Here is a 23,877-nt window from a genome sequence, read left to right as displayed (position 1 = left end):
TAATCGCTTTGATGTTTGGGTTCCACGTAATTTAAGTGAAAAAAACCTTTTTGACTGTATTTCCACATGTGATTCTCCACTTAAATGTAAAGAAAATGTTCGTTTTTAAAACAAATTATGATGGATGATGAAAAGTGGCTGCTGTACAGTAATGTGAAGCAGAAGAGATAGTAGAGCAAGCTAGATGAACTACTACCAACCACACCAAAGGCCAGTCTTCATCCAAGAACGTGATGTTGTGTATATGGTAGGATTGTAAGGGAGTCCTCTATTAGGAGCTCCTTTTGGAAAACCAAATGATTAATTCCAACAAGTACTGCTACCAATTAGGCCAAATGAAAGCAGCACTCAACAAAAAGCGTTTGAAATTAGTCAGAAAAACACATTCTTCCATTAGGATAACACAAGACCTCTTATTTCTTTGATGACTAGGCATAAACTACCCACTCCAGTGTTCTTGCCTGGAGAATCCCAGGCATGGTGGAGCCTGGTGGGCTGCCGTCTATGGGGTGGCACAGAGTCAGACACGACTGAAGCGACTTAGCAGCAGGCATAAACTGCTGGGGAGTTCTGATTGACCCACTGTATTCACCAGACATTGTACCTTCAGATTTCCATTTGTTTTAGTCTTTACAAAATTCTCTTAATGGAAAAACTTCAGTTCCTTGGAAGACTGTAAAAGGCACCTGGAACAGTTCTTTGCTTAAAAAGATAAAAAGTCTTGGGAAGATAGAATTATGAAGTTGTCTGAAAAATGGCAAAAGGTAGTGGAACAAAGCGGTGAATACCTTGTTCAGCATGATGAAATGAAAATTTGTCTTTTACTTAAAAACTGAAGGAGATTTTTGGCCTACCTAGTACTTAATAGTACATTCTGGAGATTGGCGCCTTGTGTATATTGATACGTGTATATATAGGTGCCTCCTTTTCTTTAAATGGTTGTTTGCTATTCTGTTTTATGTATGAACCATGATATATTTAACCAGTCCTCTGTCAATACTTTCTTAATTTGTTTTCTGTCTTAATGTTTTCACAAGGATATTTACAACATCATTGGCAGCTTTGAGTTTAGGCTTCGCCACTTACCTTGATCACCTTGGACACATTGATTGACTTTGAGCCTTGGCTTCCTCATTTTTACATGGCAGGCACAATTGTATCCACTTTGTAGGATTATGTGATTATTAGAAGTAATTTATATAAAAGATTCAAGAATGGTATTAGGAGCTCAAATTAGGTGTAGTAGATAATAGCCTTACTGTTACTTACTGTTTTAATAATGAGACCATAACAACTCCAGAGGCTGATGTTTAATGTTAAATTGTGGCAGAACATTCAGAAGGCTTTGCTTAGCTCATTTCAGGTTTGTAAGTACAGACAATCTCTACCTTTTATTCCCTTCTGTGAATTGTACATAGCCATCTGTGGATTACTTTTCATATGCTAATTTAGAACTTTTGTATATCAGCTGGCAGAATTGTACATTTCAAGCTCTTAACGTGGTGCCTTGCCTGTCAGCCAATGGTTAAATTTAAGCAAGATCACAGTCTTAATACAACATTGCCTGTGCTTGAATATTTTATAATATATTTGAATATTGGTGGAAAACAGGAAAATAAAAATGCTGATACTATTTAGAAGCAGCCATAAAATTACATGGATTAGGAAGCATAATTATGAGTTTAGATATAATTTTTTTCTTTAGTATTTTCAGTGATATTGCTTATAAATAAGATCTTTTGAAGTATATTGAAAAAGTAAACTTTTTTGCAGTATGAGTTCTTGATCACAGGTGATTTTTACGTTCTTAGTACACTGGCAGCTATTAATAAATGTATTTTAAGTTTTTCTTGACTTCACTTTTCATAAAATTTAAGATCTGTTGGTAACACTTTGCACTGTCATAAGAATTGTTTTCTTATTCAAAGTTCTTTACAGAAAAGTTAGATTAATTTTTTAAAGTTAATAATCAAAATGTTAACAGGTATACAAGTATACAGATAAGAACCAATTTCAGGCATGTTCTTTGTCTGTATACTATGAAGGATATGTCCTGGGGGTTTTTTGTTACTGTGTTTAATCTGAGTACCTAAATGGCACGTGTGTGAGTGAAACTCAGTTAAAGGAAAAACAAAGTATTAGCCTTGTTATATCTAAATTTAGTTAGCTTTAGTATTAACATTTATTTCTAAAGCATATATACATATAGTATTTAAATTAGAATTGCTATTTTTTGATAGACACTGGTAATTTAAATATTATAAATTTATCATTAAAACTAGTAGGTGGAATGGTAGCAGCTGTGTGCCAGGAACTGCATATATGCAGTACATGTTTATGCCATTTAATCCTCATAGTAACCAGGACTGTGGGTATCATTTGCCCCATCTCACAAGGGAAAGTGAGCCTGAGTTTTAAACTGTGCAGTGAGGCATAAACCTCATATTTAGTTTTCTAATTCCAAAATAGTTTGGGAGGGAGTTTATCAGATTATTCATAAGCATTATCATCTTCCTTATTTACTGACTTTATAGGAATTACCCGGTGCAAATGGTTATTTTTTGTTCATGGTGAAGGTCTCAGGACTGCCTCTGCATATGATTTTGAGCAGCAAGTAATAATATTTTTAGTATTTGTAATCATTGAAATGATACACTGAATCAAAGGGATTGAACTCTGGGCCAAGAGATTTGGTTCTGAATATACCTGACACGTAGATTGCACAGTTATTTAAATTACCTATGTTTATTTTCCTATGTGTATCTGTTCCTATCTGTAAGTTCTATAGAAGTGTGATTATATCTCTTTGACTGCTTCATTGTTTGAAGGATCAATTAAAAATAAAACAAGGAGAGGATTTTAAAATGTTTTGTAAAGTCATACAGCACTCAGCAAATACTTTAAAATATTGGCTATCTCCAAGCACATAACATTGTGGTGAGTTGTCAAGCCTTGATGAAGCATCCCTAAACTAGATTTGTCTCCTTACACCATAAATTCTCTTAACTTTTGGAGCTGCCTTTGGAACTGCAAATTATGAGATAGGAGATTCGAAACTGCAGAGAGAAAGTGGGGGAAGGGATGTGTGTGTGTGTGTGCGTGTGTGTGTATGTAAACACAGGTGCTATAATTCAGTTAGAATGTAGATATAAGCAGAAACTGATATGTTTTTCTGAAAGAAAAGCTCCTCTTAAAAAGTTGTAATTGGCATCTCTGAATGAATGCTGTTTTTTGACATGATACCTGAATTTGCTGAATAGCTGTGACATCATATTATCTACCCCGTTTGTAGGTCTTTTTTCAGTTTTATGCTTACAAAAGAGTTTTATTTTGTAGCCACTATATTTAAGAATGATTGTAAGAGAAGGTACTATACTAAGAAGGGCATTAAATAACTTTATCTTTGAGTTATAAAAAGTTAGAAGTATTTATAAGCCTTTTATTTTTGTTTTATTTACTAAGATAATTAGCATACACTAAACAGTACATACTTAAAATATGTAATTTGGTACGTTTTGAGATGTATGCAGACACTTATGAAACCATCATTACAATGATGGTGAACATCCACCAACCACCCCCCGCCCCAAATTTATTTAAACATTTTGTAATCCCTCTCCTTTTACTCTTCCTCAGAACACCATTCATCTGCTTTTATACATTAGATTTAATTTTCTAGACTGTTAAACAAGTGGAATTATAGAGTAGATACTCTTTTTGATCTGGTTTTCATTACCATAAGTATTCTGAGATTCTTCTCTGAGTGGTTATCAGTAGCTTGTTCTCCTTTATTACTAAGTAGTAGTATTTCGTTGGCTAGACATACCACACTTTATCTATTCACCTATTCATAAGTATTTTCGTGTTTTCTGAATTGGGGCTGTTACAAATAAAACTGCTACGAACATTCTGTCAGTCAGTCAGTTCAGTTCAGTCGCTCAGTCGTGTCCAACTCTTTTCGACCCCATGAATTGCAGCACACCAGGCCTCCCTGTCCATCACCAACTCCGGAGTTCACTCAGACTCATGTCTGTCGAGTCGGTGATGCCATCTAGCCATCTCATCCTCTGTTGTCCCCTTCTCCTCCTGCCCTCAATCTCTCCCAGCATCAGAGTCTTTTCCAATGAGTCAACTCTTCACATGAGGTGGCCAAAGTATTGGAGTTTCACCTTTAGCATCAGTCTTTCCAGTGAACACCCAGGACTTACCTCCTTTAGGATGGACTGGTTGGATCTCCTGGCAGTCCAAGGGGCTCTCAAGAGTCTTCTCCAGCACCACAGTTCAAAAGCATCAATTCTTTGATGCTCAGCTTTCTTCACAGTCCAACTCTCACATCCACACATGACCACAGGAAAAACCATAGCCTTGACTAGACGGACCTTTGTTGGCAAAGTAATGTCTCTGTTTTTGAATATGCTATCTAGGTTGGTCATAACTTTCCTTCCAGGGAGTAGGTGAAATTTCATGGCTGCAGTCACCATCTGCAGTGATTTTCAGTTCAGTTCAGTCACTCAGTCGTGTCCAACTCTTTTCGACCCCATGAATTGCAGCACACCAGGCCTCCCTGTCCATCACCAACTCCCAGAGTTCACTCAGACTCACGTCCATCGAGTCAGTGATGCCATCCAGCCATCTCATCCTCTGTCGTCCCCTTCTCCTCCTGCCCCCAATCCCTCTCAGCATCAGAGTCTTTTCCAGTGAGTCAACTCTTCACATGAGGTGGCCAAAGTACTGGACTTTCAGCTTTAGCATCATTCCTTCCAAAGAAATCCCAGGGCTGATCTCCTTCAGAATGGACTGGTTGGATCTCCTTGCAGTCCAAGGGACTCTCAAGAGTCTTCTCCCACACCACAGTTCAAAAGCATCAATTCTTCGGCGCTCAGCCTTCTTCTCAGTCCAACTCTCACATCCATACATGACCACAGGAAAAACCATAGCCTTGACTGCTGCTGCTGCTAAGTCACTTCAGTCGTGTCCGACTCTGTGCGACCCCATAGACGGCAGCCCACCAGGCTTCCCCATCCCTGGGATTCTCCAGGCAAGAACACTGGAGTGGCCTGCCATTTCCTTCTCCAATGCGTGAAAGTGAAAAGTGAAAGTGAAGTCGCTCAGTCGTGTCCGACTCTTAGCAACCCCATGGACTGCAGCCTACCAGTTTCCTCCGTCCATGGGATTTTCCAGGCAAGAGTACTGGAGTGGGGTGCCATTGCCTTCTCCGTAGCCTTGACTAGACGGACCTTTGTTGGCAAAGTAATGTCTCTGCTTTTGAATATGCTATCTAGGTTGGTCATAACTTTCCTTCCAAGGAGTAAACGTCTTTTAATTTCATGGCTGCAGTCACCATCTGCAGTGATTTTGGAGCCCCAAAAAATAAAGTCTGACACTGTTTCCACTATTTCGCCATCTATTTCCCATGAAGTGATGGAACCGGATGCCATGATCTTCGTTTTCTGAATGTTGAGCTTTAAGCCAACTTTTTCACTCTCCACTTTCACTTTCATCAAGAGGCTTTGTAGTTCCTCTTCACTTTCTGCCATAAGGGTGGTGTCATCTGCATATCTAAGGTTATTGATATTTCTCCCTGCAGTCTTGATTCCAGCTTGTGTTTCTTCCAGCCCAGTGTTTCTCATGATGTACTCTGCAGAGAAGTTAAATAAGCAGGGTGACAATATACAGCCTTGACGTACCACTTTCCCTATTTGGAACCAATCAGTTGTTCCATGTCCACTTCTAACTGTTGCTTCCTGACCTGCATATAGGTTTCTCAAGATGCAGGTCAGGTGGTCTGGTATTCCCATCTCTTGAAGAATTTTCCACAGTGTACATCTTTCATTTCTCTTGGATAAATACCTAGATGTGGAATGGCCAGATTATATGGTAAGTGTGTGTTTAACTTACTGAAAACTGCCACACTTTTCAAAAATGATTTACTGTTTTCCATTCCCATTAAAGTGTGAGAATTCCAGTCACTTCACATCCTTGCAAACATTTGGTATGTGTCTCTTTCATTTTAACCATTCCAAAAGGTGGTAGTATCCGGTTATACTTTTAGTTTGCGTTTTCTTAATGATTAATGATATTGAACATTTTTTCATGTGCTAATTTGCCATTTATATATCTTTTTTAGTGAGGTCTTTATTCAGGTTTGCTACCCAGTTTTTACTGGGCTATTAATGAATTTTGTGAGTTCTTTATATATTCCTTTATAAGTCCTTTATAAAATGTGTGATTTGCAGATATTTTCTCCCAATCTTTGGCTTATTTTTTTACTCTGTTAGTGTTTTTCAAAGAGCAGAGTTCTTAACTTTGGAGTCTATAAAAATTTTCTGTTATAAATCGTACTTTGGTGTGATATCTAAGACATTTATGCCAGTTTAAGGTCACAAAGATATCCTCTTATCTTTTCTTCAAGAAGTTTTATAGTTTAACATTTTACATTTAGTTCTGTGATCCATTTTGAATTAATTTTTGTATATGATGCAAAATATGGATCATGTTCAGTTTTTAAAACAACTTTGTGTGTGAATATCCAATTGTTTGTAGCATCAATTGTTGATTATTTTTTCTCTACCTTTGCATTGTACTGTTATTGGAAATCAGTTCTCCCTATATGTGTGGTCCTATATCTGGAATCTCCATTCTATTCCATTATATTTAATTTTTTAAGCCAGTATTGCACAGTCTTGAATACTGGAACTCTGTAACACATGTTGAAATCAGGTTGTATTAGTCCTCCAGATTTTTTTTTAAACAGCCATTGTTAAATGTTGTTATTGGCCATACTAGGGCCTTTTATATCTTCACATATGCTTAAAAATTAAGTATGTCAATTTCAATAAATAAAAATCTGCTGGGGTTTTGACTGATGGTGTATCAGATCTATACATCAGTTTGGGGAGTATTGACATCTTAACCATATTGAGTCCTCCAACCATGAACACAGGTTATCTCTCTATTTTTTTAGATCTTTTTAATTTTTCTCAGTAATTTTTTGTAGTTTTCAGTGTGCAGAATTTTTATATCCTGTCATGTTTATGTCCAAGTATTTCATATCTTTGATACTATTATAAGCAGTATTTTTATTTCATTGATTTTCTTGTCTATAAAAAAGGCAGTTTTACTTTTTCCTTTCCAATCTGGATGCCTTTTATTTCTTTCCTTATTGGACTGACTGTAAATGTCAGTAAAATGTTGAATAGAAGTGGTAAAAGTAGACATTCCTGTCTTGTTCCTGATCTTAGGGGGAAAACATTTATTATTTCACCATCAAGTGTGGTATTAGCTGTATGTTTTAAATAGATGTTCTTTATGAGATTACAGAAGTTTTCTACTTACTATTTTTACTTTCTACTGAGTTTTCATCAGAAATGGATGTTGGATATTTTTAAAATTCATATTCTGCATCTTTTGAGATGATCATATTGACTCATTATTGATATATAATGTTTTCTTTTAGCTCTTGCAATGTTCTGTGATCTGAAATTGTTTGATAGCATCCCAGCTTTCTTTTGATTGCTATTAATGTGGTATATCTTTTCCTGTCTTTTTCCTGTTAATATATTCGGGTCTTCATTCAACCTACTTGAAGTACCTTTCTTGTAAGCAGTATATAGGTAGGTCTTGTTTGTTTTTAATCCACTCTGATAATCTTGGCTTTTTAAACTGAGGTTTTAAGATTATTTGCATTTAATGCAATTATTTATATAATTAAGTTTCAGTCTGTTGTTGTTCACCCAGTTGTGTCTGACTCTTTGCAACCCCATGGACTGCAGCACGCCAGGCTTCCCTGTCCTTCACTTCTTCCTAGAGTTCCATTGAGTCAGTGATGCCCTCCAACAATCTCATCCTGTGTTGCCCCCTTTTCCTCCTGCCTTCAGTCTTTCCTAGCTAGGATCTTTTCCAGCGAGTCAGCTCTTTGTATCAGGTGGCCAAAGTATTGGAGCCTCAGCTTCAGCATCAGTCCTTCCAATGAATATTCAGAGTTGATTTCCTTTAGGATTGACTGGTTTGATCGATTGCAGTCCAAGGGACTCTCAAGAGTCTATCCAACACCACAGTTCAAAAGCATCAATTCTTTGGCACTCAGCCTTCCTTATGATCCAACTCTCACATCTGTACAATGACCACTGCAGAATCCATAAATTTGACTATACAGACTTTGTCAGCACAGTGATGTGTCTGCTTTTTGATATGTTTTCTAGTTTTGTCATAGCTTTTTTTCCAAGGAGCAAGTGTCTTTTAATTCATGGCTGCAATATCTGTCCACAGTGATTTTGGAGCCCAAGAAAATAAAGTTTCAGTCTATTATATTACTATTTCATAGTATTTTTCTCATTTGTTCTTTTGTTGTTTTTTCCTTTTTCTGCCTCCTTCAAGTCATATTATATTACCTCACTTATAACAAATGAATGTTAAAATAATATATTTTGTATCTTATGGTGGCATGTTGGGCTTCCCAGGTGGCTCAGTGGTAAAGAATCTGCATGCCAGTTCAGGAGACTCAGGTTTGATCCTTGGATTGGGGAGATCCCCTGGTGTAGGAAATGGCAACCCACTCTACTGTTCCTGCCTAGGAAATTCCATGGACAGAGGAGGTTGGTGGGCTTCAGTCCATGGGGTGGCAAAGAGTTGGATGTGACTTAGTGACTGAGCATGCACTGGTATATTGCTGTTATAATTTTTAGTCTTACTTGTTATAAAGTCTGTAGTTTATTTTTACTATTTTTGATTGAGTAGTCTTTTACTGTACTAAAATATTTGTTAACAAAATTTGTCCATTTAATGATTCTTCAGTGTGCATTTCAGATATTAGGTACATTCACACTGTTGTGCACTTAACACCACCATTCTACTCCAAAACTTTTTCATCTTCCCATGCAGAAACATACAGAAAAAGAGGGCTTCCCTGGTGACTCAGACAGTAAAGAATCTGCCTGCAATGTGGGATCCCCTGGAGCAGGAAATGGCAACCCACTCCAGTATTTTTGCTTGGAGAATTCCAAGGGCAGACAGTACAGTCCATGGGGTTGCAAAGAGTTGGACACGACTGAGCAACTAACACATACACATACATACAGAAACTCTGTACCTCTTACTAAGCGATAATTCATCGTTCCCTTCTCTTCCAACCCCTGACAACCACCATTTTACTTTCTGTTTCTACTCTCGGTGCCTCGTATAAGTGGAATCAGACAAAGGTCTGTCTAGTCGAGGCTATGGTTTTTCCAGTGTTCATGTTATGGATGTGAGAGTTGGACCATAAAGAAAGCTGAGCGCCAAAGAATTGGTGCTTGTGAACTGTGGTGTTGGGGAAGACTCTTGAGAGTCCCTTGGACTGCAAGGAGATCCAACCAGTTCATCCTAAAGGAAATCAGTCCTGGATGTTCATTGGAAGGTCTGATGTTGAAGCTGAAACTCCAATGCTTTGGCCACCTCACGCTAAGAGCTGACTCATTGGAAAAGACCCTGATGCTGGGAAAGATTGGGGGCAGGAGGACATGGGGACACAGAGGATGAGATGGTTGGATTGCATCACCGACTCAATGGACATGAGTTTGGGTGGGCTCTGGGAGTTGGTGATGGACAGGGAGGCCTGGCGTGCTGTGGTTCATGGGGTCGCAAAGAGTCGGACATGACTGAGCGACTGAACTGAACTGAATTGATACAGTATTTGCCCTTTTGTGACTGACTTGTTTTGTTTAGCCTAATATCTTCAGGGTTCATTCATGTTGTACCGTGTGTCAGAATTTCCTTCCTTTTTAGGCTGAATAATATTCCGTGTACAATATACCACGTTTTGTTTATTTATCTGATGTTGGATGTTTGGGTTGTTTCAACCTTTTGACTATTGTGAATAATGCTGCTGTGGACATTGGTGTACAAATACCTGTTCTAATCAATGAATTTAATTCTTTTGGTATATACCCAGAAGTGGAATTGCTGGATTAGTTAATTAATTATTTCTGTTTTTAAGTTTTTGAGGAACTGCTGTGCTATTTTTCACAGCAGTGTATTGTCTTTTAAAGAGATTTAAATAATAAGAAAAAGAATCATATGTTTACATATATCCTTTTAGTTTTCTGTGTTCTGTCTTTTGTGTGGATGTATATTTTATCTGGTATTTTTTGTTTGCCTGAAGGACATCATATGTTTTGTAATGCAGGTCTGCTGCCCACTAACAACAACAAAAAAAGGGACTATTTTTCTTTTAATATTGAGCTGTTAAAGTTCTTTACATATTGTGGACAGAAGCCTCCTTATATGATTTGCAAATATTTTCTTCCAGTCTATAGGTTCTCTTTTCACTTTTTAAAATTTAATTTCTTTATTTTAATTGGGGGCTAATTACTTTACAATATGGTGGTCGTTTTTGGCATACATTGACATGGATCAGCCACAGCTGCACATGTGTCCCCCAATCCTGAAGCCACCTTCCTCTGCACCTCATCCCTCTGGGTTGTTCCAGAGCACTGGCTTTCAGTGCTCTGCTTCGTGCATCAAACTTGCACTGGTCATCTGTTTTACATATGGGAATATACATGTTTCAGTGCTTTTCTCGCAAATCATCCTGCCCTTGCCTTGTCCCACAGAGTCCAAAAGTCTGTTCTTTACATCTGCGTCTCTTTTGCTGTCTTGCATATAGGGTTGTCGTTACCATCTTTCTAAATTCCATATATATGTGTTAGTATACTGTATTGATGTTTCTCTTTGTGACTTACTTTACTCTGTATGATAGGCTCCAGTTTCATCCACCTCATTAGAATTGATTCAAATGCATTCTTTTTTATACCTGAGTAATATTCCATTGTGTGTATGTACCACAACTTACTTACCTATTCATCTGCCGGTGGATATCTAGGTTGCTTCCATGTTCTAGCTATTGTAAACAGTGCTGCGATGAACATTGGGGTACATATGTGTCTTTCAATTCTGGTTTCCTTGGTGGTATGCCCAGCAGTGGGATTGCTGGGTCATATGGCAGTTCTGTTTCCAGTTTTTAAAGGAATCTCTACACTGTTCTCCATAGTGACTGTACTAGTTTGCATTCCCACCAACAGTGTAAGAGGGTTCCCTTTTCTCTGCACCCTCTCCAGCATTTATTGTTTGTAGACTTTGATGGCAGCCATTCTGACCTGCATGAGATGATACTTCTTTGTGGTTTTGATTTGCATTTCTGTGATAATGAGTGATGCTGAGCATCTTTTCATGTGTCTGTTATCCATCTGTATGTCTTCCTTGGAGAAATGCCTGTTTAGTTCTTTGGCCCGCTTTTTGATTGGGTCGTTTATTTTTCTGGTATTGAGAGCTGCATGAGCTGCTTGTATATTTTGGAGATTAATTCTTTGTCAGTTGTTTCATTTGCTATTATTTTCTCCCAGTCTTATGGCTAGCTTTTCACCTTACTTATAGTTTCCTTCTTTGTGCAAAAGCTTTTAAATCTAATTAGGTCCCATTTGTTTATTTTTGTTTTTATTTCTGTTACTCTGGAAGGTGGGTCCTAGAGGATCTTGCAGTGATTTATGTCAGAGAGAGTTCTGCCTATGTTTTCCTATAAGAGTTCTATAGTTTCTGGTCTTTTCACTTTCTTAATGATGATCAGTCTTCTTTTTGCTTTTCCCCCTTTGGCTGCACTGTGTGGCATGCGAGATCTTAGTTCTCAGACCAGGGATCTAACATGTGACCCTTACAGTGGAAGCCAAGCAAGTCCTATGACTTGTGCTTTGATGTTGTATTGAAAAATCATTGTTTAGCCAGAGTTCATGAAGATTTCGGAGAAGGCAGTGGCACCCCACTCCAGTGTACTTGCCTGGAAAATCCCATGGATGGAGGAGCCTCGTGGGCTGCAGTCCATGGGGTCGCTAGGAGTCTGACACGACTGAGTGACTTCACTTTCTCTTTTCACTTTCATGCATTGGAGAAGGAAATGGCAACCCACTCCAGTGTTCTTGCCTGGAGAATCCCACGGACGGGGCAGCCTGGTGTGCTGCCATCTCTGGGATCACACAGAGTCGGACACGACAAAGTGACTTTGCATAGCGTAGCATAGCATGAAGATTTACTCCTCTACTTTCTTCTAAGAGCTTTATGATTTTAACTCTTACATTTAGTTCTGTGATCCACTTTGTGCATGATGTGAGGTGGGGATGATGTCTAGTTGTCTCAACACCATCTTTTGAAAAGACTTTCCCTGTTGAATTGTCTTGGCTCCTTTATCAAAGATTTATTAATCATAAATGTTAGAATTTATTTCTGAACTTTCAAATCTGTTTCATTGTCTTTGTATCTCTCCTTATTCTGCAATACTTTAAAGATTTTTCTTATCGCTTATTTTTAGTTATGATGGGTAGTGATGTAGGTTTCTTCATATTTCTTGTGCTTAATGTTTTGCTGAGCTTCCCATATCTGTAGGTTTATTATTTTCACCAAGTTTCAACAAAGTTTGAAATTTTTAAAAAATATTTTTTCTGTTCTACCACCTTTTCCACCCTTTCAAAAATCATAGTGACATGTATATTTTTGTTTTTGTAGTAGTCCTGTTGTTTTTGATGGCTATGTTAATTTTATTTCCAATTCTTTGGTTTCATTTCCTATTGCTGTGTCTTCAAATTCACTCATTTTTTCCCCCCTGTACAATGTCTGATCTTCCATTAATCCTATCCAATGTATTTTTCATCTTACAGCTTTTTTTTCACTTTTTGACCATCTGTGGACACCCTAAAGATAAAGCTCCCCTGAGTGTCTCTAGATTCATGCATACTTTATCCTGTTGCCACTGATGAATTGTGGCATTCATTAGAAGAAGTTTGATTTGGGTCATTTTTATGTCTTTCATGTCTCTACTTAACTTTTTGACAGTTATAATAAGATTTTAATATCCTTGTCTATTAATTTTTACCATCTTTGTTTATTCTAGATTGGTTTTAATTAATTGATTTATCTCCTAATTGTGCATGCCTGGTCATTTTTTTAACTAGGGCCTGACGTTGTGAGTTTTGCCTTGTATGTTGGCTGTTTTTTATTCTTATGAAATATTCTTGATATTTGTTATGGGATGCAGTTAAATTCTTTGGAACCTGTTTGAGTCTTTCTAGTTTTGCTTTTATAACTTGTTAGGTGAGACTGGAGCAGTGCTTAGTCTTAGACTCGTTTTTTTCCACTATTGAGGCAAGGCCTTTCTGTCTATAATCAATGCCTTGTGCATTCTAACGTTTTTCTGTTTGGCCGATGGGACTAAGCCTTGTCACCAGTGCTGTGTGAGGGGTGGGTCCTCCTCTCTCTGGTCTTTTTGGTGCTCTTTCCCGCCCTCATGCAGTGTCCTCATACACTTGAACTGATCAGTACTCAGTTGATTATTCAAGGAGGAGCCTCAGAAGATCCCAAGGTTTTTTTTCTCTTTGCGGCTATTTTCTCTCTGGTACCCTTTGACGATGACTCTTGCTGCTTTGGTCTCCCGGTAATCTCAGCTCTTAACATCTCAGTTGAGAGAGTTCAGTAGACTGCCTGGTTTCCTTCCCCCTGCACTGCAGCTTGGAAACTCTCAAAGCAACAAACTAGGGTAGTAGCAGGGTTTACCTCCTTTGTTTTCCAAGTTCTCAGAGGTCACTGTCTTTTGTTGCCTGATCAACAATGTCTTACAAGCTTTTCTTTTATATAGTTTTGTCTATTTTTTGTTTCTGTTGGGAATGTAAATATAGTCCTTTATTACTCTCTCTTGAATGTAAACAGATGCCTCTTTTATTTACTTTTTAATAAGAAAAATGGTGTGGGACTGGAGATTCTGGAGGGGATTCTCCTTTCTATTGGAACTTTAAAGAGATCAGCATTAGAATTGTACTTAGATTTTAAGAAAATATGCTGACAGTGAATAATAATTGAAATCAAATTAACAGAAAGTGCTGTTCTTTCTTAGCTTTCAGAGGTACTAAATAAACAAGATAGGTTATTGCTTTATTAACACATAAAATTAAATGTGTAGGGCAGAATTTCTTAAATATGATAGCAAGAATACTAAAGGGACAGTGATAAATTTACATTGAAACATAAAATTTGTTTCCCTTTATGATATGATAAAATAAGTAGATAATATTAAGTAGTTAATATTTGTGGAACACTTAGATGTGCCAGGCACTGTTCTAAATATTTTAAATATATTAACTCATTCAGTCTTTTCAGCGATTATATGAAGTTGGATTATTGTTACAAATTTCATTTTTTTTTTTCAGATAAAACTGAGGCATGAAGAAATGTAAAAAGCAAAGTGGTGAGCCACAGATTGGGAAAGATACATATATCTAACATATAATGGACAAAACACTAGTCATGAATATATGTATTTCGTTTCTATAAATCAGTAAGAAAGCGATGTTTTTAAATGGGCAAAAGATAGGAATATTAGAAGAAGGAAACCATTTGTGTAAGCTAGAAGTAGTGTACAGCCATCTTGTGCATTTTGGTAAAATCTAGTAATGGTAAAGATTTGCTAACCCTGCATCCTGAGAGATCTTTTCCTAATTATATTTCCTAGGGAAGGTGTCCCATGTGGGTGCAAGGACATTCACAACAGTATTGTTTATAACCCCTTGGTACTCCTTTCTTAAAGGTCTGCGTCGTAAATATTTTAAGACTTGTGGACCAAATGGTTTCTGTTGCAACCACTCAATTTCATCCTGCCGTTGTAGTGTTAAAGCAGCCATACATAATACAAAATGAATGTGCCTGGCTGTATTCCAACAAAACTTCATTTTCAAAAACAGTCAGCTGGCTCTCCCACAGGCCCCAGTTTGCTGATATGTAGTTTATAATATCAAAAAAATTGAAAACAACCTAATTGTCCATCAGGAGGAAAATATATAACTTTGCTTAACAGTGGGGCTTTTGTAAAGTCGGTGATCTTCTCATATCTGCATGATTAATCCATATTAACATACTAGAGGAAAAAGGCAAGTAGAGGAATAAATATGTTCTAAGTTTTAATATATAATTTTAAAACATGCAAATACTACAATATATTATCTATATCTGCTTACATAGTGAAAGTATGAGGAAATGCATGATAATCACCAAAAATTAGAATAATGGCTACAACAGGGGTCATGGAGAGGGTGCAGTCAGTCAGGAGGATGATGCAGAAGCTTCAGCCTAACTTTCAGTGATGTTTTATTTCATAAGCTGTTTAGTGAGTGTACCACAGTCTTTTGTGACTCCTCAATAAGTTTTAAAAGAAACTAACAGTGGTTAGATAAAAGCATTAGTTGTTTGCTGTGTGGATAGTCGCCACTTTGCTCTCATTCCCTCTCAGCTGCTCACCTGACTGCCTCACTGGCCTCTCTTGGCAGGGAGGCAACTTTCTACTCTTAGGCCTAAGGCGGATTTAATTCCCTAAATAGTAATAAGCCTTGTGTCCAGTCTGCTGCCTCATTGGTTTCCTATCTCAGTTTCTTCGTCTCTTTCTAAGTAGGTTCTGTTGTTCAGTTGCTAGGTCATGTCCAACTCTTTCGACCCCGTGACCTGCAACAAGCCAGGCTTCCCTGTCTTTCCCTATCTCTCGGAGTTTGCTCAAATTCATGTCCGTTGAGTTGTTAGCTTCCTTTTCTCTAGCCTCTTATTTATTCGGCCTTGTGGATATACTTCTCCCGAGAGAAGGGATCTACAATTCTTAATGGAGACCACACAAGCATAGGATTGCCTTTGGCATTTTCATGTTTGCTTGGCTCACAGAGGCATCAGAACGCCTTTCTTGGCATGTTTGTGGGTGAGATAGTGATCAAAAAAATAAAAACCGAAACTGCACTTATTTATAAAGAGATTGAGGAGTTATTTATTGAGCATCTTTGTGTGTGTGTGCAGGATCCTGTTTCTCTAGTGTGGAATTCTCTCAGTTATGATAGTAGCCTTTTCTATTAGGTAGTCTGTCAACGAGCAATGGTAGTATGCAGAGTACTGACTCAGTGCTGCACAAAGTTACGAGCAAGCGAATCCCAAGCCCTTATACAGTGTTTTACTTAATGGGGACTCAACACGACGAGAAGAGTGTGTCGCAGGGAAAATCTAGTGGCACTAGGGAGTGTGGCTCTGGGTATGCTTGGTGAGTCCAGTGTCAGCAGCGGAGCCCACCAGCAGGGTCATGTGCACAATGTGCTCAGAACTGTATTTTCTTATCTAAAGTAAAACGCGCATTTGTTATTTAATGAATGATTATTTTAACATTTAGAGAGAGAAGATATTTCAAAGTAGATGCTGATTTCCAATAAGAATAAAAATATGATTTGTGTATCATTAAGATATGAATTTCATGTGCTTTTTTTTTTCCCCTATAAGAGGAAACTTAGTGACCTTTTGGCAAGAACACTTTATTACTTAATTGAAGACAAAGAGGTAACAGTTCATTTTGAAAAAGCTGTTGGTGAGTGTAATAATATAAAGTTGCCTCTGGCTTAAGCTACACAGAACAAGTGAAATGGGGGAGAGAGTTAGAATATGGACTTAGAACAGAAACTACTTGTTACTTGGGAATAGGGTTGTCGTAGTTCACAAAGAAAAATACTGGATGCCCAGTTAAGTTTGAATTTCAGAATAAATATTTTATTTCAGAATAAATATTTTAAAAATGTAAGTATGTCCCAAATATTGTATGGGATGTACATAAAAGTATTCATTTATCTAAATTCAGACTTAACTAATAGTTTATTTTGCAGCCCTACTTGAGGATGAACTTCAGTGGTTTATACTCAGAAGAAAACTAGTCCCACTGAGACTAAAATGTTAGGATGCTTAATTTTCAGTGAATAACTGATTGCTGTAATGGCTTTTGGTAGTCTTATATTGTTGCTCTTTGGGCAGGGTGTAACCCGCCATGTAGATAGGCTACATATAGTGTTACTATAGCTGTATTGATTTGAATTTCCACTTTGTATAGTAATATCAGGTCTTGATTAAACAAGGTAATAGGAAGGAAAGAAGATCTCAGATAATTTCTAATAAGAATAAAAGCAAAATTAGTTAAAGGGGAGATATAGATGGATTTTATGTTCATGTAATGTTTATAGTTATCACCAGAGTGCTACTATGTGGGTGGTAAGAGGCATTCAGATTCTGGAGATTCGGGATGTGGCCTGAGGTTTATTTACTTGTATAATTGTCCTGTCTCCTACCTCCATTTTAAAGACTAGCACAGCATGGAATTGGTTCATCATATATCTAGCTCCTGTCATAGTTCCTAGCACACAGTTTTCCCAAGTCCTTTTTTTTTTCCTCTCCTATTCACTCCAAGTTTTTTGAAATCCCTCTCCTCTGTATGTATGGTGCTTTTTCTTATATATCATTCCTTGGTCTTTCTCTTCTTTCATTAGATGAGATAAATAACATATTTGAAAAAATATAAAGCAGGATATACCCAAACAGGCAAGGTTATTAGTATTCTGTGTTAACACCTCTAGAGCCTGGCTCTTATGACTGCTTAGTGGCTCTAACAGCTGATCACAGTAGCATCCATTTAACCCTCAGCTCCTCTGATCAGTAATCCAACTAATCACAGTCTTGAACTGTGTCTTCTCTTCCAGGGGTACCCATTGCTTGGATATCACACAATCAGCTTTTTATAAATACAGAAAAAAAAATTATTTTGAGAACTTGATATGTTAAATAGAAATAGCCCTTGGCCTCAAGATTGAGTCAGATAGAATATTTGTGCAAATACCATAAACCAAAGAGATACTACATATTACTTACTGTATGACAGCATTTTGTATGGAAAGCACATCATCTTCTCTATTGTCTTAACAACTGTGTCTTTTAAGCATGTCAGAGAACTCCAGACTGATTTGTATTCTGAAGTGCTGAACATTTTTCATAAAAGGCTAAAGTGTGGATAAGAAAAGGCACTTCTTTTAAAAATGGTCTTTGAAAAAAGTCACATCTTCAGTAAAATACTCATTGAAATGGAAGCAGTATTAACTCATGTTTGGCTGCTTAAGAATCCATTTGTTGTTCAGTTGCTGAGTTGTGTCTGACTCTGAGACACTGTGGACTGCAGCATGCCAGGGTTCCCTGTCCTTCACCATCTCCTGGAGTTTTCTCAGACTCATGTCCATTGAGTCATTGATACCATCCAACCATTTCATCCTCTGTCTCGCCCTTCTCTTGTCCTCAGATCTTTCCCCGCATCAATGTATTTTCCAGTGAGTTGGCTCTTCATATCGGGTAGCCAAAGTATTGGAGCTTCACCTTCGGCATCAGTCTTTTTCAATGAATATTCAGGGTTGATTTCCTTTAGGATTGACTGGTTTGATCTTCAGCCCATTTTATTTAAAAAAATTTTTTTGAATGGTAGTGTGCAGGATAATGGCTTTTTTTGTGTCTCTATGCCTTTAAATGTGTTATTTTCTTTGCTTGGGATGCCTTTCCTTGCCACTCCTCTCCTTTTTGTTTTGCTTGGATAAGTTCTACATATTTTTCAGTTCTTAGCATAAGGGAAGATTGTATCAAGTACATAACTCTGACTTCTGTGTCCACTATATATGCTTGTGTGGTGCTTTTATAGTTTTTCTTGCTTGCCTTCTGGTTTGTAAACATATTCAGGGCATCCGTGCGTGCGTGCTAAGTCACTTCAGTTGAGTCCCACTCTTTGTGACCCTGTGGACTGTAGCCCACTAAGCTATTCTGTCCATGGGATTCTCCAGGCAAGAATACTGGAATGGGTTGCCATGCCCTTCTCCAGGGGATATTCTTGACCCAGGGATTGAACTTGCATTGTTCTCTGACTTCTGTATCCACAATATATGCTTTTGTGGTGCTTTTATAGTTTTTCTTGCCTGCCTTCTGGTTTGTAAACCTTTTAAGGGCAGGGGCCTGTTTACCTTTGTATAACCAGTACATGGCATTGGGCTCTCAGGTCTGTGGTGGTTGAGTAAATAAATAAAACATGCACTCTTTGTATGTGTGTATAACATTCCATACATGACTTTGCATACTATAGAAGATGAGCAGCTACTTAATTATGAATGCTTCCCAAAATAACCAGTTTGTTTGTGGCTGACTGTATTTTACATGTTTTGTAATTTAAATACATAAATAGTTGAACAGTACAAAAGGAAAAAGGGCCATCAGCGCCTATAAAAGCTTTAAAGTCAATTGTAGGGTCTGTTTTGAAACAGTTCTAATACCTTAATGCTCTGTTATAGGACTTTTGAGATTCTCCTTGATTCTGGGACCCTATGTCCAATTATAAAAGATAGCATGTTTTAGCCACTCCTAAACATTTGAAGTTATAGCTTCTGAGATCATGCCATAAAAGGAATTTTGGCTTTTTGGCAACCAGTCATCAGGATATGCTTTGACAGCACACCCTATCAAAATAATGAAACTTAATTACAAAGGTGTTTAACTCATACATGTTTCAAAACATTTTCATAATAAGGATTCTTGTATGGATATTGTGGAAATTAAAAGTTTAACTAAGCAGTCCTCTATGAATTATGCTTCTTTATAACAGAGGTAGTTAAGCATTGTACTTGTTCCTTCTTCATTGCTATGGGTCAGAGTGAAAGTCACCCAGAATGGGAGACAGTTGGTCCCTGTTCTAATAAGACGAATTTCATAAATGGCTAAAGTGGTTGGTGCTTATGGCATATTTTACATACACAGGTTTTTAAGTAGGTGAAAACTGTTTCAAAGTGAGTATCAGGAGTGGTCTTAAAGAGAAAGAAATGTCACAGTTCGGCGTTATTCACTAGGCCACCAGTCCCTGTGTTACTTATCAGGTGTCTTTATAAACAAGTAATGGTGTTACCTCCCCTTTTCCCTGACTGCTACCTTGCCTCACCCCACTGCCTGTTCCCCACTGAAATTTTTGTATTCTCAAAATGTTGACTCCACGATAGTTCCTTAGGTTTGCTATATTGGATGAGCTCAGTAGACCTAAGGGAAAATGTCAGTTTCCAGAGAGGCAGGAACTGAGTGTGTCAATGATGAAAAGACTTGAAAGAAGAAGATGAATGATAAAAGGGAGGAAAAGAATAAATATTAGGGTATAGGAATATAGCGTGTATAATTCTCATTTTTTGACATCTTCAAACCATTACATTGCCTATTATTATCTCAACCCTTGCTGATCAAGTTTTTAGTTAAGTGTATTGTTGGTTAGAGTTACTTGAGAGCTCCACTGTACAACAGTAGATGAAATTACGTCTCTGTTGTCATGCTGGTAATTTTTTATTGATTTATCACAAGTCATAGTTTTAGGCATTATAGATTTACTAATGTTTAGTTCTTACTCTGATAATATTTTTATTAAGGAAAATACCTCCAAGATTATTCAGTGGTGAAAAATGTAGCATATGTGTGTTAATTTTTTAACCATAATATTTAGAATATTATTTATGTAATTGAGTTTTAAATGGCTATAATGCTTATTATATGGGAATATTAGTATTTATACATATGGCATTTCAAAAGCAATGCATCATTGTTTTAAAATTCCTATTCTTATTCTTCTTTCCTTCTTTTTGTCTCTTTTTTTTTTTAAGAATTAATGTGCCATCTGGAAACCTCTGAGATCATGCCATAAAAGGAGTTTTGGCTTTTTGGCAACCAGTCATCAGGATATGCTTTGACTCTGCACCTTATCAGAATAATGAAACTTAATTAGAAAGGTGTTTAACTTATATATGTTTCAAAACATTTTCATAATGGAGATTCTTATATGAACATTGTGGAAATTAAAAAATTATTACTACTGTGTCCCAAGGTTAAGATACTTAAGTTATCATTATGAGTTAGCCCATGTATCTTAAACAGAATTGTAAATCAGAGCCCTATATGACTAAATGGTTCTGAGCTAATTTTAAACACTATATCCTGTATCTTTTTTCAGTGTTAAAATAAGCAAATATGTTTAGTTTATATGTTTTTCAGAGAGGAGCGTTGCAATATTACAATGCAATTAACTTGCTCTGTTCTTCTCTTCTGAATAATGTAGACATTGGAACTGTCAGCCAAAGGACCTTTTTTTGGACCATTTTTTTTTTTAACTCTAAAAAGTAACAAGTTTTTAAAATTAATTGAGAGAAAACAGCTGAAAGCATGCATTGAAAGGGTTAAGTCGACATGAAAGAATTCATTTCCACTTTAATGACCTAGCCTTGCTGGGTTAGGACGATGGGGAACATGCTTCTGACTTGTACTCCTCTTGCCAATTAACACCTCCTATAACAGGTTGCCTCAGCTAGTCATTGAAGCTCAGGCGGTAGAAATAGTTTACATGCAGCTTGTTTTTCACACTAGTTGTTTAATACTCACAAAATTAAAGTATTAAAAGGTTGTTTCTTACCTTGCTCGGTAAGAGATAAACAGTACAGTGGTAGTTATTTGTATATGTTTGAATTTTCTTCTTTTCTGTTCGGGTACCCCCTGCCTAGGGGTTTTTAACTGAGGAAACTGAAGATGGTGGTTTCATCAAATTTTTAAATTTTTGACGGAATTTGTGAAGGGCTGTATTGCAATGCCAGAAATTAAGATTTATTTCCTGTCAGCTATGTAATATATGTTTAGGTTTTATTTTATTTTTTAGAATAGTCACCTTCATTTGTTAATAAAATGTTTTTTTTGTGTTGAAAAACATTTTAGCAGGCCTAAAAGATAGTTCTATAATGCAGGACCAAATATACTCTTTAAAATAGCCATTATAAAAATAAATAAATCCATGTAATATTTTAATCCTAGAACAACTTTTAAATAAGTCTAGAAATGTTTTATGTCATTGCCCAAGGTAACTTATATTTTTAGATTTTTTTGGACTGTTGCAATTCAGTGATGTTACTTATTTTACATTTAAGTGACACTTTGGTTCATGTTTAATCAGCAGGTATTTTAATAACATTATAGAATTGGCTAAATAATTGATACCAGTTCACACTAAGAGAAAGGTGGAGTAATATAACTAATAGTGTTAACAAATTTGTTAAAAGGCCTGAGTAGGTAACACTTTGAGGTGTTAGTTTTTATCCTGTTATAATGGTAAATGCCTTTTTTTTTTTTTTTTTTAAGCACTTAGTCAACAAGGGCTGCCCAAGTAAAAGTCATGGCTTTCTATGCTGGATCAGATTTTAACCTTCTAATGAGGGCAGGTGGTTAAGTCCCACAAAAACAACTTATATCTCTTTTAATTTAACCACATTTACAATTTGTGGACCTGGATGACAGTTTGTTTTACTAAATGTACCAGATCAAAACAGATCAAAATGTAACAGATTAAAACTCAGTTGTACAGAGTTTGATGCCCTTGTGGAGTTCCTGATAGGTGTTATATCACTGGTCAGGTAGATCTTCATGAATGTATAAAAGGTCAGTCACACTACTTGTGCCTGTGGCTTACCTGTTTTACCTTGCAATTCTGTTAGATAGCTGACTTATACTCTTAGTCAGTTTAAAGGTATGAATTTACCCTACCTCATTCTAAACAAACTTAACTTTAAAAAGTCATGTGGGATGAGGAGGAAAATGGGAGAGAGGTTCAGGAGGGAGGGGACATGGGTGTACCTATGGCTGATTCTTGTTGATGTATGACAGAAAACCACAAAATTCTGTAAAGCAGATGTCCTTCAATTAAGAAAATGAAGTGGCAAAAAAAAGAGTCAGGCTTACTTAAAGTGATTTTAACTTTGTGCCTGTAGGATTTGAGTATTATGGACTTATACAGCAAAAGCAATTATTTCAATTTCTTATTTGTATGAGTGAAAGTGAAAGTCACTCAGTCATGTCTGACTCTTTGCAACCCCATGGACTATACTGTCCATAGAATTCTCCAGGCCAGAATATTGCAACGGGTAGCCTTTTCCTTCTCCAGGGGATCTTCCCATCCCAGGGTTTGAACCTCGGTCGTCCGCATTGCAGGTCGATTCTTTAAACCAGCTGAGCCACAAGGGAAGCCCTGTTTGTATGAGGGGTATGTGCATTTTAGTTCCATGTCTTTTTATAGTAGTATGTAACTAAATCATTCTCCAGTTTTTTTCCAATTTTCAAATTGTTAGCATCCATTTAAGTTTTAACAATAGACTATAAGGTTGTAGAATATTCGGATATTTCTTATTTTGCTTATCTTTTGTGAGTTATGTATGTATTTATTGTGTGAAGTACAGACCAATTTAGTTTTTTTTTTCTTTTGCTTAATACCACTTTAGTTATTAAAATGTCTTTAGTAATTCTAATAGTTGTTTTTTAAAGCACCTTGAAGTTTGTCATATCATATTCAATCTTTAAAAAATAAAGACTTTCTGAACTTGTTTATTATGGTGGTTAGAGAGTTGTACCCCACTCCAGTACTCTTGCCTGGGAAATCCCATGGATGGAGGAGCCTGGTAGGCTGCAGTCCATGGGATCGCTAAAAGTCAGACACGACTGAGCGACTTCACTTTCACTTTTCACTTTCTTGCATTGGAGAAGGAAATGGCAACCCACTCCAGTGTTCTTGCCTGGAGAATCCCAGGGATGGGGGAGCCTGATGGGTTGCCGTCTATGGGGTCGCACAGAGTTGGACACGACTGAAGTGACTTAGCAGTAGCAGCAGAGTTGTTATAAGGTCAACAGAGTTAACTTAAATAGTTCACATACCATCTAAGTTGGGAGTTTTAGAGCTATGCTGTTGATTAAGCACGAGAAAGAAACATTTTCTTCATTGTTTATTTTTGTAATAATAATATCCTAAGCAAATTGTTGAAATTCAAAAAATATTGGGGCCAAGATTTTCGTTTGATTTATATCATTGTATCATTTATATCATTTAACATTTTTTTACTTTAGCCAGCATTTTGCCTAGTTCTTTATAAACATAATAAATTCTCAGTAAAGTGAAAGATAATTGAAGTAATTTAAATTCTGTACATT

At 36.9% G+C, this 23,877-nt stretch overlaps 1 protein-coding gene across 2 annotated transcripts in view; it reads left to right on the top strand.

Moving 5' to 3' along the window:
• Window positions 1-23,877, top strand: part of PSMD14 (proteasome 26S subunit, non-ATPase 14) — a 110,154-nt gene that overhangs the window by 26,728 nt on the left and 59,549 nt on the right. The window contains exon 4 of one of the 2 annotated variants that reach the window (XM_061436913.1): window positions 14,223-14,260. The exons of the other annotated variant lie outside the window; for it this stretch is intronic. The gene's annotated coding sequence lies outside the window, so the exon portion shown is untranslated. The remainder of the gene's footprint in view (window positions 1-14,222; window positions 14,261-23,877) is intronic. 2 annotated transcript variants of the gene reach the window in all.

Source organism: Bos javanicus, chromosome 2 (assembly GCF_032452875.1).
Source record: "Bos javanicus breed banteng chromosome 2, ARS-OSU_banteng_1.0, whole genome shotgun sequence".
Taxonomy (NCBI): Eukaryota; Metazoa; Chordata; class Mammalia; order Artiodactyla; family Bovidae; genus Bos; species Bos javanicus.
This window is presented reverse-complemented; position numbering and strand designations above follow the sequence as displayed.